The sequence below is a fragment of the Cydia splendana genome, chromosome 3, assembly GCF_910591565.1.
Source record: "Cydia splendana chromosome 3, ilCydSple1.2, whole genome shotgun sequence".
NCBI lineage: Eukaryota > Metazoa > Arthropoda > Insecta > Lepidoptera > Tortricidae > Cydia > Cydia splendana.
The window spans coordinates 10,299,001-10,311,725 of NC_085962.1; the positions used below are offsets into that span (position 1 = coordinate 10,299,001).

The 12,725-nt window shown below is 38.0% G+C and overlaps 1 protein-coding gene across 1 annotated transcript in view; it reads left to right on the forward strand.

Annotated features, from left to right (window-relative positions):
• The first annotated feature begins 487 nt into the window (after positions 1–487).
• LOC134806511 (CD151 antigen-like) overlaps positions 488–12,725 on the forward strand; it is a 201,060-nt gene continuing 188,822 nt past the window's right edge. The window contains exon 1 of the mRNA XM_063779794.1: positions 488–1,060. The gene's annotated coding sequence lies outside the window, so the exon portion shown is untranslated. The remainder of the gene's footprint in view (positions 1,061–12,725) is intronic.

A 12,725-nucleotide genomic window follows, 5' to 3' on the forward strand; every position in this document is an offset into this window, starting at 1 on the left:
TCCCAGAAATCATCCCTTAAAGAGGTGGAATTTTGTATGGGGACTTAACAACAACTGCAAAACAAACTTTGTCAATAGGAACTGTCCCGCCCGCGCGGTGTAGCACTACTAGCACCGGCGCTGGTGGGACAAAGGGTAGTTTTCATTCAAGAAACCACCCTTTAAGGGGGTGAAAAGGTGGGTTGAAGTTTGTATGGGGCATCAACAAAACGCAGATTGAATAAAATAATAGCTACCTACCTACCTAAATTAATAATTCAACGCTGACGAAGTCGCGGGCAAAAGCTAGTAATATATAAACTCTATTTTGCCTTCCAGTAAACAAATGTATTGTCTCCAAATGGCATTCTGAAAACTGCTTGCTATGCTCTGCATGTGTAGTGTTCCGTTCGTTAGTCTTTCACTGTGTTAGTGTGGCTTAGTTATTACATATCGGTTTAATTCCAGAGTAGAGTAGGTATTCAGAAAGCTCAGTTTAGCATTTCAGTATTAGACTGAATTAGTGAACCAAATTATCACAGGCCAAGCCAGCATAAGCAATATGTAGACATACGAAGCATTTTCATACTGTTAACAGGAAACTCTTACTATGCCCACAGAAAACATGCTTCCGTGAACGAGCATTTCCATCAACTATAAAACCATTGCGGCGCCTTCAATTCTACGCGATTGACCCTTTGCTTTAAAAGCAGTAATGCATCGCAGTTAATGTATATTTTGGTTAGCTACATGTAATAAGCGTCTTTGAAGGATTGCTGGTATCGGGGTCCGAGTTGAAATTCCGAGTCAGTACGGCGGCAACGCTGTGATACTAGTAACGTGTTTGCGAGTCCCGAATACTTTTGTGCCGATGTTACGCGATTTTCGCGCGCAATTCAGACTGGGGATTTGACATGCATGTGTTCAAGTGTGTTACAGTTCCTTCCAAGCACTGATACCCTGAGGAAAGTGTAATTATATTAGTGATTTAAGTGAATGTGTAGTATAATATTGTACTTAATAGTGTATAGTGATTACGGACGGCCAAGGCGTAGTATTGAAAGATTTTTCAGCTGAAAAGGTAAGCGATCTTTTGACAGCGTTAGACCCGGTATAATACGCCTAGGGCGGTCTTCAAAGAATTTGCTACGTCTGAAATCTTATAAATGTTGAAAAGTTGAAAAGAAGAGGACAAAGCGTTGAAATATTTAAAATGTCCCGGAGTTATTTGCGTACGAAGACCGTAATTTATAAGACATTTAAAATGACACCGATAACGAGTTATTTATTTAAGTAAGACTTTATTTCAGAAAAATAAACGTAAACATTTTTAGTTGATTTTAAGTAATTGGCAAACATTTTATATATACATAGTGGATGGTATACATAATACTGGCTTCTGTAATCCTACTTTTAATAAATGTAAGAAATAAATAATAACCACTACTCTAGATAAGTTGTAAAGCAGTCCATTAAAGTTATAAGTTATATAAGATCTTTTGATACTTATAAATTGCTATTTTCCTTATGAGAATAGGTAGTTTTCTTCCGTTAAAGTTTGTATGTGTGTGTATTCCTACCAACATAAACGAGTTAGCATTGATAAGAATAATAAAGCTTAAAAGATTTAATGGTAAAGCTACCTATCTAGCTGGACTTTACGCTTATACGCTAGTTCAAGGTGCCGCTTGCGTAATACGACGATAACTATGTATGTATTGTGTTGTCATTGTAGGTATGTGTTATGTCACTGCGATACAAAGTGACTCACATGGCTACATATGGTCAGGTACTGTCGTATGTGTTTGGCTTGATTTGGCACAGCGTAAGTGTGCCAATGTTCCAATAGACGTACGCCTTTTTGTACGAGTCAATATCTTAGCGGACTAGGTGATGAAGTTGTAGGCGTTGTAGATTGTAGGCACGCTAACTTTTGTATTAGGAGTATAGGAGCGGTGTTCTGTTTTTTTTTTAATCTCAGCATAATTTGTCATTGACCTGCCTACTTCACTTCCTTAACTTGATACGACTAAGCGCGCATCAATAATGTGAGTCGTGATGTACTTACTTATATAGATATATTAGTGTCAGACCAATAACAAATCAAGCTGAGATTTTAATTTTCATAGGCCTCCAGCACGCCAGGGCTTTTTAGGGTTCCGTAACCAAATGGCCAAAAACGGAACCCTTATGGATTCGTCATGTCTGTCTCTCGGTCCGTCCGTATGTCACAGCCACTTTTTTCCGAAACTATAAGAACTATACTGTTGAAACTTGGTAAGTAGATGTATTCTGTGAACCGCATTAAGATTTTCACGCAATAAATTTTGGGGGTTCTCCATACTTAGAACTGAAACTCAATTATTTTTTTCATCAAACCCATACTATGGATACCCCACACGTATGGTCTTCAAAAATGATATTGAGGTTTCTAATATCATTTTTTTCTAAACTGAATAGTTTGCGCGAGAGACACTTCCAAAGTGGTAAAATGTGTGTCCCCCCCCCCCCCCTGTAATTTCTAAAATAAGAGAATGATAAAAATAAAAATAAAATATATGATGTACATTACCATGCAAACTTCCACCGAAAATTGGTTTGAACGAGATCTAGTAAGTAGTTTTTTTTAATACTTAAAAAATTAATAATTTTATATTATGTTACTTGCTGTTACGGAACCCTTCATGGGCGAGTCCGACTCGCACTTGGCCGCTTTTTAGGGTTCCGTACCCAAAGGGTAAAACGGGACCCTATTACTAAGACTCCGCTGTCCGTCCGTCCGTCCGTCCGTCTGTCACCAGGCTGTATCTCACGAACCGTGATAGCTAGACAATTGAAATTTTCACAGATGATGTATTTCTGTTGCCGCTATAACAACAAAATACTAAAAAGTACGAATCTCTCGGTGGGCGAGTCCGACTCGCACTTGTCCGGTTTTTAATAAATACGGTCTATAACTGTATAATACCTACCTACCATGCATATTTCATTGATACTAATATATTATATACAAAAATCGTTACATGTATTACTTACTTTTATCTTTAATATGTAGTATGAAAAACACTATAATATGAATGTATGGTATAGTCCAATACATGCGACGATATGTATCTAATCCACCCATGTGAGCTAGTTAATTCGATTGGCCATCATATAAGCGTCCCTTATTGGGCGATCCGTCTCACACTAGACTAGATGAATCCGAGTCCCATCGCTTGTAACATCCTAATCAACATGGTCACGGCCCCGCGGTTCACACATTTACTCCAAATTACTTTCACATACTCCTATGGTTAACTGATTTCGGTTCGCAATTTAACCTTTAACTCAGAGATAACAAGAGTGATTGTCAAATGCACGATTCAGCTTGAAACGTGTTTGGTGTGTATATCGGAGGTCAAAGGTCCTGATTGAACATTGTCGTGGATGTTATCAGCGTAATCACAAATACTTCTTTGTTTGGGGATTCGTTTATATTCAATTATGATGGATTACTAAATTATTGAGTAAATATTTGAAGGATTTTGTAGGCGAGGCAACCTTTAACCCCGTAGTATACAGAACAATGGCAATATCGTAGTTTAGGTAAGATACAGGAAGTGTGCCTACTAAACCTACACTAACATTTCATATTTGTTAATACGTACCTCCGCAAATGCGCAGTATATACCTAATAATTGATAACAGTTACGGGCACGGCTGACAAAAACCACCCAAGTTAAACAATGTTCATTATTAAGTATGTATATCGTGAGTAGCAGCCGTATTCGAACAATGAGATACGTAAATACTAGATTCATTCATTCATTCTTTTAAAATTATGGCTTCAGCCCATTGGGGCTATTTCGCCAGTATCAAGGTCGTAGTAGCAGGGTAATACGATTGAAATTGTACGGTTAGTACAAAACAGTGTACGGTGATTTAGCTCTTGTAAAGCGATAGCGGACTTTACAAGAAACACGTAGACAACCGGCCGTTGACTCCAAAATGATGGTTAAACGTGCTTCAAGATTAATTCTCCATTCACTGCACAATACCACATTAGTTTACTGTATAATAGGCTCTCGATATTACACTTTAAACAATATTAATGAGCAAAAAACAAAGCAATTGATCACGACGCGTGACCATCAAGATGGCGCTCGAACCGGAAGTCGTAAATACTAGATATTGAAACGATATGGATCGGATATGTCAGTGTCAAACAAGTGTCAAAAGTGACGTTTTTGTTTGAAGAAACGTCACGACACTTGTTTGACACTGACATATCCAATCCATATCGTTTCAATATCTAGTATTTGACGTATCTCATTGTTCGAATACGCACACATGTCGTGATATCTAGAGATTCGGGAACATTCGCATTCAAATAGCGCGATATTTTAGACAGAATTCATATATAATTTGTGTGCTTCAAATCGTTTCAATGTGGAAATGAAATAGTTATGAACTTAGTTCACAGCGCTGAATATATGGGTCAGTAAATTTGTTGCTATGGTTGCCTCCTAATAAAATAGGCATACTCTTTAGATAACATTTTAAAGGATAGAAATTCACCAACTTGTTTCTGTGGCAGCTATACCTAAGCCTATTTCAATCATTCATTGGAACGGGCTTTGACTCATCAACTTTTTTTAACAAGCTGTCCAATTCTGACTGGTGGGAGCGAATAAAATTGAGTGACGCAGATGTCGCAGAAAAGTCATAAAACGTAGTGTTATATTCTCTTTGCATTATGTCTAGAAATTTACTTGAATCGGGTAAATACCTAAGTAATAACTAAATAAAAATAAAAAAGCCTTTTATTTCCTGCAGGTACAGTCAACTGTAAAAATATGGGTGCACAAATCATCTCAAAAATATGTCCCATAGCTCTTATGTCAGCGAATAAAGAACTATGGGGACATATTTTTGAATAAGTTGGCTACACCCATATTTTTACAGTTGACTGTACTTAATTAACAAAATTAATTATAGAAACCATATAGGTATAACGCCCTAAAGGGGCCCACTGATTAACAGTCCGCCGGACGGTATCGGCCTGTCAGTTGTTCGGAACTGTCAAAATTTTGTTCTAACTGACAGGCCGATACCGTCCGGCGGACTGTTAATCAGTGGGCCCCTTTATAAGCGATACGGTATTTAAGTAAATATGCGTGCTAAATTTCAAAGCCGGGCAAGCTGATAGGAATCACAGGGTAACTGCAAGAACTGGTCACCAATTTTAGCCTTAGGAACGTATTCGAAGTTGCTTAATATCAATGAAATAGACCGATGTGTGTCACAGCGTTTCAGAATTAAATAGCCTGAGGCTCGATATATGTAGAGGAAACACGGAAGCGCACGCAGATTACGCCATTATGTATTTACCTACGTGCCAGACTAACTGCAAGCAATTAATAGTTATTTGTTTTATTTACAAGGGGGCAAAGTTGTTGTTTAACCGCTCGTGCTTATATTGATACCCGAGTAAGCGAAAGATTCCAAAATTGAACCACGAGCGTAGCGAGTGTTTCGAAAAATGGAATCTTGAGCGTTGCGAGGGTTTCAAAGCACGAGGGTTAAACAAAATTTGCCCCCGAAAGAAACACAAAATTTTTGACCACACCAACCCGAAGCAAATATTAAATGTAAAATCAAACAAAATCAAATCCAAATGAAAAAGCCAATTCTACCAGCAAACATAAGAAAACAACTCAAAATTTGCATTTGATTACTTTGCCTCACATGTGTATAAAATGCAACTTTGCTATCAGTTTTTGAAGTGCAAATTTGCGAATTTGATTTGATTGAATTTAATAAAACAGTATGTTCAGCACTCAATGAAAAGCGACAGAACTATTCAGCTGCTACCTATATCTTTGCGTTGCTTCGTACTACGCTTGAATGGAAAATGAACGTGAATTCTTTGGAAAACTTTATTCCCTCCGTCTGGTTAGTTCCAGATTACGAACGTGGTAAGAATTCGTATATTTGGAACATTTTTGTTTACGAGCTATGTGATATTTTCTTGGCCTTTACAAAAAAGTTGAATTGAGAAACTTCCATAACGACTGCACTATGTTAAACGTCATAACGAAGCCCACGATACCGTATGATATATCGTTATCGCGGGACCACAAACAAGCCTGGCAAAGAACACAATGTATTAACAGAACGTCTGTTTGGTAAAAGTGGAAATACTGCCTACACGTTTTAAACCTCTAAAATTTTCTTCATATCTAGTATGAAGTTTTCGCTGGAAAAGGTCAATTAAATCGTGTCAAAAAATGTAAACGCCTACCTATAATCAAAATGTCAACTTGAAACATTAGTCACCGATGTATTTGATTTTGTACGGTCAATGTGGCTAATTCCGTCATAGGGACTATTCCGTCCATCGTTATTGTAATTTAGTATATTTGAAATAGTTGTATAAAAGCGAAAATAAGTTTTGGCGTTTTTATCGTCTTAAATGTATCATATACAATTCACAATATAGCGAGATAAATAAATAATATCAATATACGCCCAATCCAAAGATAGTTATAATTACGATGTTTACTGTAAGGTATAATGAATGTAAAATATAATTTTATTATGATCAATTGTGATCTTACGTCATGATGAGGCCTTACACTGGCAAACTCATCAGTAGCGCACATAATACGACTGAACAAACCCTTCAGTTCGGCATTGGATGTAACATTGATATGACATATATGTTCAGTTTATTCGTATTTTGAATCTTAATGCAGCTGGTGTAGATTTGATATTTCATCATAATCTGTTATACAGTTAGAGCGTTTTAATATCGTGACGAAATCTAACGAAGTAACGACAGCGCAACTGTCGTTGACAAATGATGTTTTGAAACAGTTCAATGCAATGAAACTGATGTTTCGTAATCTCTGAGTACCTACTTACTGTTTATTTTAATTTCGATTGAATTTAATAAATAATTTATTTGCTTTACGTTTCCTTATTTTTAGAAACTATTTAATTTATTAGTAAAGTTTTTACAGAAGGACTAAGTTTTACCGAAACGGTTCGGTTTCGGCTGACAAAATAGAAGTTGCTGTTTTGTCTTCCTATAGATTAACCCGCTTAATCCTCAATTAGCTAATAATCGTTTGTCTTTATCTGTCATTCTGTCATACTATTACTATTAGAACAAATTAAATTATTTTCAGAAAATATTTTAATTTGTGTGCATTTTAACTTGGAAAAATTCGACCTATGCCGCTGTGGCCCGATGGCCGAATGGCACAGGCACATAGCAGAGGACGCTGGTTCGATTCCAGCCTGGGGCACTGGAGGCCTTGGTCACTTTTTCTTAGAGTCTGGCTAGCCAAAAATTGTTGACAGATTTCGTTGTTGTATCACCAATTGTCTATGATTTAAAAAAATTGCTAAAAGTCAGGTGTCAATTTATGTCATTCATTCAAATTGTTTGCGGTTTATAAGGGGTTTATTTTAAATAATATTAATAATGTCTATACTGAGTGAGGTTCGCAAACTATTATTTAAGCTCGTAAACAATTACGACAATGTGCGAAGTCGACGTGTAGCGTTGTATAACGAAAAACTGCAATGTTTACAACTCCTAAACAAATTTAAACAAATTAGGAGGTTGGTGCTCTATAAATATTTTGATACTTAGCGTTTAGCATATTTGGCATAGTACTTATGTATTTTTTTTGGTGATGGATTAATATTACGGTATTATCGAGCTAGGTCTTATTTACACTACATTTAATTTTTTGTGCACTTTGAGTGCACGTCAACGTATATTTAACTTATATCCTTAGGTACTTTACGTGTGCACAGAAAATCAAAAATATTTCTAGTATCAAAACTATAATTCCTACTACACAAAGTGTGACCAGCCCAAGATTTTATGAATTTCCCGCCAAACATTTGTGTAATATTTCAGTAGCCAGACTATAGTATATGACATTTAATAATAATATAATATAATAATATAGCCTTTATTTCTCTTTTTAAATACATATTTACATTAAAAAGATATTTAATTTTACTTGTTTTATTTTTATTGAGGTGCCCAGTGTCGGGCAAAGGCCTCCTCCAGCTCCTTCCAGACTGTCCTGTCCTTAGCTTTGCGGGTCCAAGCATGTTCAGCCACTTTGACAATATCGTCGACCCACCTTTGCTTCGGGCGGTGAGCTGCTCGCTTGTTTTCAAGTGGGTGCCAATGTAAAATCTTCTCACTCCATCTATTGTCGGTTGTTCTTACTATATGGCCCGCCCATATCCATTTTAGCCTACATGCAAGTTCGGCAGCATCTGTTACTTTTGTTATTTTTCTAATATCACAGTTTCTTTTTCTGTCACGTTTTTTAATATTAAGCATACTTCTCTCTGTTGCTCTCTGGAAAACATTTATCTTTTGTATATGACATTTATTTCAGTTTATCTGTCATTTTAACATATATATTTGTTAGAAAGGGATAAAACATAATTTAACTAAATCAGGCCCGTAAAATTTTATGAATAAGGGGGTTAATTTTATTGTTTACATTCACTGTCTCATGTTGTGCCTCTCGATCTCCAGCGGCGGTAGCACGGTCGCATTTTTATCGCTTGTCCCTATGCCTGTCACGTTCTAACAAGTATGTAAGTGCGAAGGTGACGGACATAGTCCATAGCCCTCTTAAGCTTCACTCGAGCTCAACCGCACGGGTTTCAGTTCCCTCTCGACGGAGCGACGTGACTCTTTGTAATAAACAAATTTAATTAGCAACAAATAAGCCCTCGTCAACCGGTAATAATTGGTTTTAGGATGTAATATCTTAGATGTATAAACAGTGACCTCGCAATGTAAAAAAAAAAACACCAATCAAGAACTCGCGCACCGAGGACTCCGTACCTGTATGTAAATATGTAGTATCGATTTTCGAATCGAGTTTCGAAGATGTGCAAAAAGTGACCTCGCAAGATTAGTCAATCATTAGTTCATTAGAATAAAGTATTCCTTACTACCTACTACATTTATTGTTTTTATACAAATTCTGCTACCACCTAGGGAGAGCGGTGTCTCTTGACACAAGTGTCATGTACGCTTAAAAAGAAGCACCAGCCCAGTTAAAATTACGTTTGTTTGTGCGAACCCAATAAATATTTTTATTTATTTATTTATTATTACTACATTCAGTATCGTACCCAAATACGTAGATATATTAACTGAGTGCATACTCAAATCCGGCGAGGTCGCATCGTGATCTCATGATGTTACCAGCTGCGTGATAATTAGCTGTTTGATGCAGCCGCACGCTGGGGTTTGGCTAGATAGCAACTTGATTCTCAACGTTATATACTACACTATGTACATGGTATATATTACACAATACAGTATGCGTATTACGCGCATATACATATAAATAAATAAATAAATATTATACGACATTCTTACACAGATTGACTAAGTCCCACAGTAAGCGCAAGAAGGCTTGCGTTGTGGGTACTCAGACAACGATATATATAATATATAAATACTTAAATACATAGAAAACAGCTATGACTCAGGAACAAATATCTGTGTCATCACACAAATAAATGCCCGTACTGGGATTCGAACCCAGGACCATCGGCTTCACAGGCAGGGTCACTCACTACCCACTAGGCCAGACCAGTCGTCAAATTAATGTATAAATTGTATGTACAGATGTCAATCACAACGAAAAAATCAACGATGATCAACTCTGGTCGACATGCGTCACCAATTCTGCCAGCTGACCATCCGTCATTCAAGGCGAATTTACCATTGCAACTGTGACAACATCACTAGTGACATCTGCACTTTAAGGTTTACAACCTTAACAAACTCTGAAGACATGCGTTAACGCATGACTTACCCCCCGACCCCACAACATCTGGCCCCTATTTCACCACGGTGACAGGTGCGACAATTCGACAAATGCCACTGTTGTTGACGTCACAGGCATCCATGGGCTACGGTTACCGCTTACCATCGAACGGGCGGTGTGCTTGTTTGTCACCATTATTGTATTATTGTAAAAAACTTTATTTTATCGGCAAAAAACAGGTATTTCTCTTGCGATGTTTATGATGATGATGATGACAATTGTCACAAGATTTAAAAGAACTTTCGGTAATTCTTGACAGGAAATCATTAGCTTCGCAGAATAAGTACTTATTTATAAGCGATATAATGGAGTTATTTTTTTATTAAAATGTTGGTGGCAAACAAGCACACCGCCCGTTTGATGGTAAGCGGTTACCGTAGCCTATGGAGGACTGTGACGGCAGTCAAAGTGATGTCGACAATTGTCGCACCTGTCACCGTGGTGAAATAGGGGCCTGGTTGTGTTAAGCCGGCTCGGCTGGTTGTGTTAGGTCGGTTCATTGTGGTGTGTCATATTATTAAATTGTAATGTGGTACGTCCCACTATAAAAAAGGAAAAATATTTAACATTTATATTACACTCAGTAATCTTTTTGTTTTGAACATTCTTTGCTTACAGTATTGTATATCAGGGCCCGTAGACAATATGCCAATCGCTAACGCTACGTAGCGAACGAAACGCAACATAACAAACGCAAATATAGGTACACAAAGCGATTTGATGGCGAAGCGCAGGCGATCGTCACCTTGGCTAGGCCGCCTGGGCCCTATTTCACCAACGTGACAAATGTCGCATTTGTCGACATCACTGTTACTGACGTCACAGGCCTCCATAGGCTACGGTAACCGCTTACCATCAGACGGGCGGTGTGGTTGTTTGCCACCAACATGTTAATTAAAAAAAACTCCACTATATCGCCAGTAAATAAATACTTATTTTGCGAAGCTAATGACAATTGTCACAAGAAATACGACAATTGTCACGAAATTCCGACACAGAACTCATTTGCTGTCAAGAATTACCGAAAGTTCTTTGAAATCTTGTGATAATTGTCATCATTATCATCATAAACATCACAAGATAAATAGCTGTTTTTTGCCGATATAATAAAGTTTTTTTAAATAATACAATGATGGTGACAAACAGGAATACGGCCCGCCCGATGGTAAGCAATAACCGTAGCCCATGGATGCCTGTGACGTCAGCAACAATGAGACTTGTCGAATTGTCGCACCTGTCACGTTGGTGAAATAGGGGCCTGGTATGTAGTATGTACCTACGAAGTACCTAATAACGATGAAGCGACAATTAAGAGAATTATGGCTATACATTATGTATATTGTGCTAAGGAGGTGACTTCGAAAATAAAAGCAAGTCAGGAAAATAATACCTATTTTTGTATACGTAATACGCAGGATCCTTTCGAAATGTATGATCTTGGCCTCCGGCTCTGAAGTCACCGAAACCTGCGCACAATCGCAACTCTGTAGCGGGCTAAGCTGTGGTATCGAAGGCGCCATACGTACATGCTATGAATACTCTGTTCGAAAAAGAATGTCAACCCGGCTCTAATTGGGGTATGTTGCTCGTCGACGCAAACAACGCCTTCAACTCCGTAAACCGACAACTCGCTCTCTGGCAAGCTAGAATTCACTGGCCACGCCCGCTTCTTATACAATACATACAATGGACACGCAGAACTTATAATCCGTGACTCTAATATGAGTTTGTTCAGCGAAGAAGGAGTAACTCAAGGTGACCCACTTGCCATGCCGTTATACGCCCTAGCAACACTACCCATAATAAATGAACTAAAATCAGAATCTACAATTACCCAATGCTGGTATGCGGATGACTCCTCTGCTCAAGGAAGCTTTAAAAGCTTAAGGCAATGGTGGGACAAAATTAGCCAAATAGGCCCCGCATATGGCTACTTCCCTCAAGCTAAAAAGTCCTACCTAATCGTAAGCGATAATGACAAACAAATAGCACAGCAGATATTCAAAGGTGTTAACGTAACTATAACAACTGGATCACGCTTCCTCGGTAGCTTCATTGGTGAGGGAAAAGAAAACTTTGTTAACGAAAGTATTGGAAATTGGAACTCTACAATAGAAAAGCTCTCAGATATTTGCAAAGATTCACCACAAGCTGCCTATACTGTTCTCACTAAAGCAGCCCAATTCAAATGGTCATTCCTATTAAGAGTTTTAGAAAACGCTAATCAATCCTTTGAACCTCTTACAAACAAACTACGCACCAGCTTTCTACCAAACCTACTAGGAGGCGACGTATCACCGCTAGAAGCCGATTTATTCTCATTACCGGTTCACAAAGGCGGTCTAGCTATCCCTGCACTTTCTAAAATAACTAACATAAATTATGACAGCTCCAAAAAAGGTTGCATAACCGTATCATCCGCCTTAATTGAAAATAAATCCCTGGACCTCACTCAACATCACACAACCCTCAGAGAAGCTAGAAAAGAATGCATGAAAATGAAGGATTCTCAAGACAATGACCTAATGGAATCTATTCTAGAAAAACTTACTCCTACAAAAAAAACGTGCAATCGAGCGTTCAATTTTCACGAAAACTAAAACAACATCTTCCATTTGGCTCTCAGTCATACCAACAAGGAAAGACCATTTTGACTTATCGCCACTAGAATTTAGAGACGCACTGGCACTGCGATACCACAGAACACCTGTCTCCATGCCCAAATCATGTGATGGCTGCGGCAATGATGACTTCAATGTCGACCACGCCCTCTGCTGCAAAACGGGTGGTTTAATAACACGAAATTAGAGATCTGTTTTGTGAGCTATGTCAGCACGCTTGGGGGAACGTGGTCAAAGAACCCATCATCACCGAAGG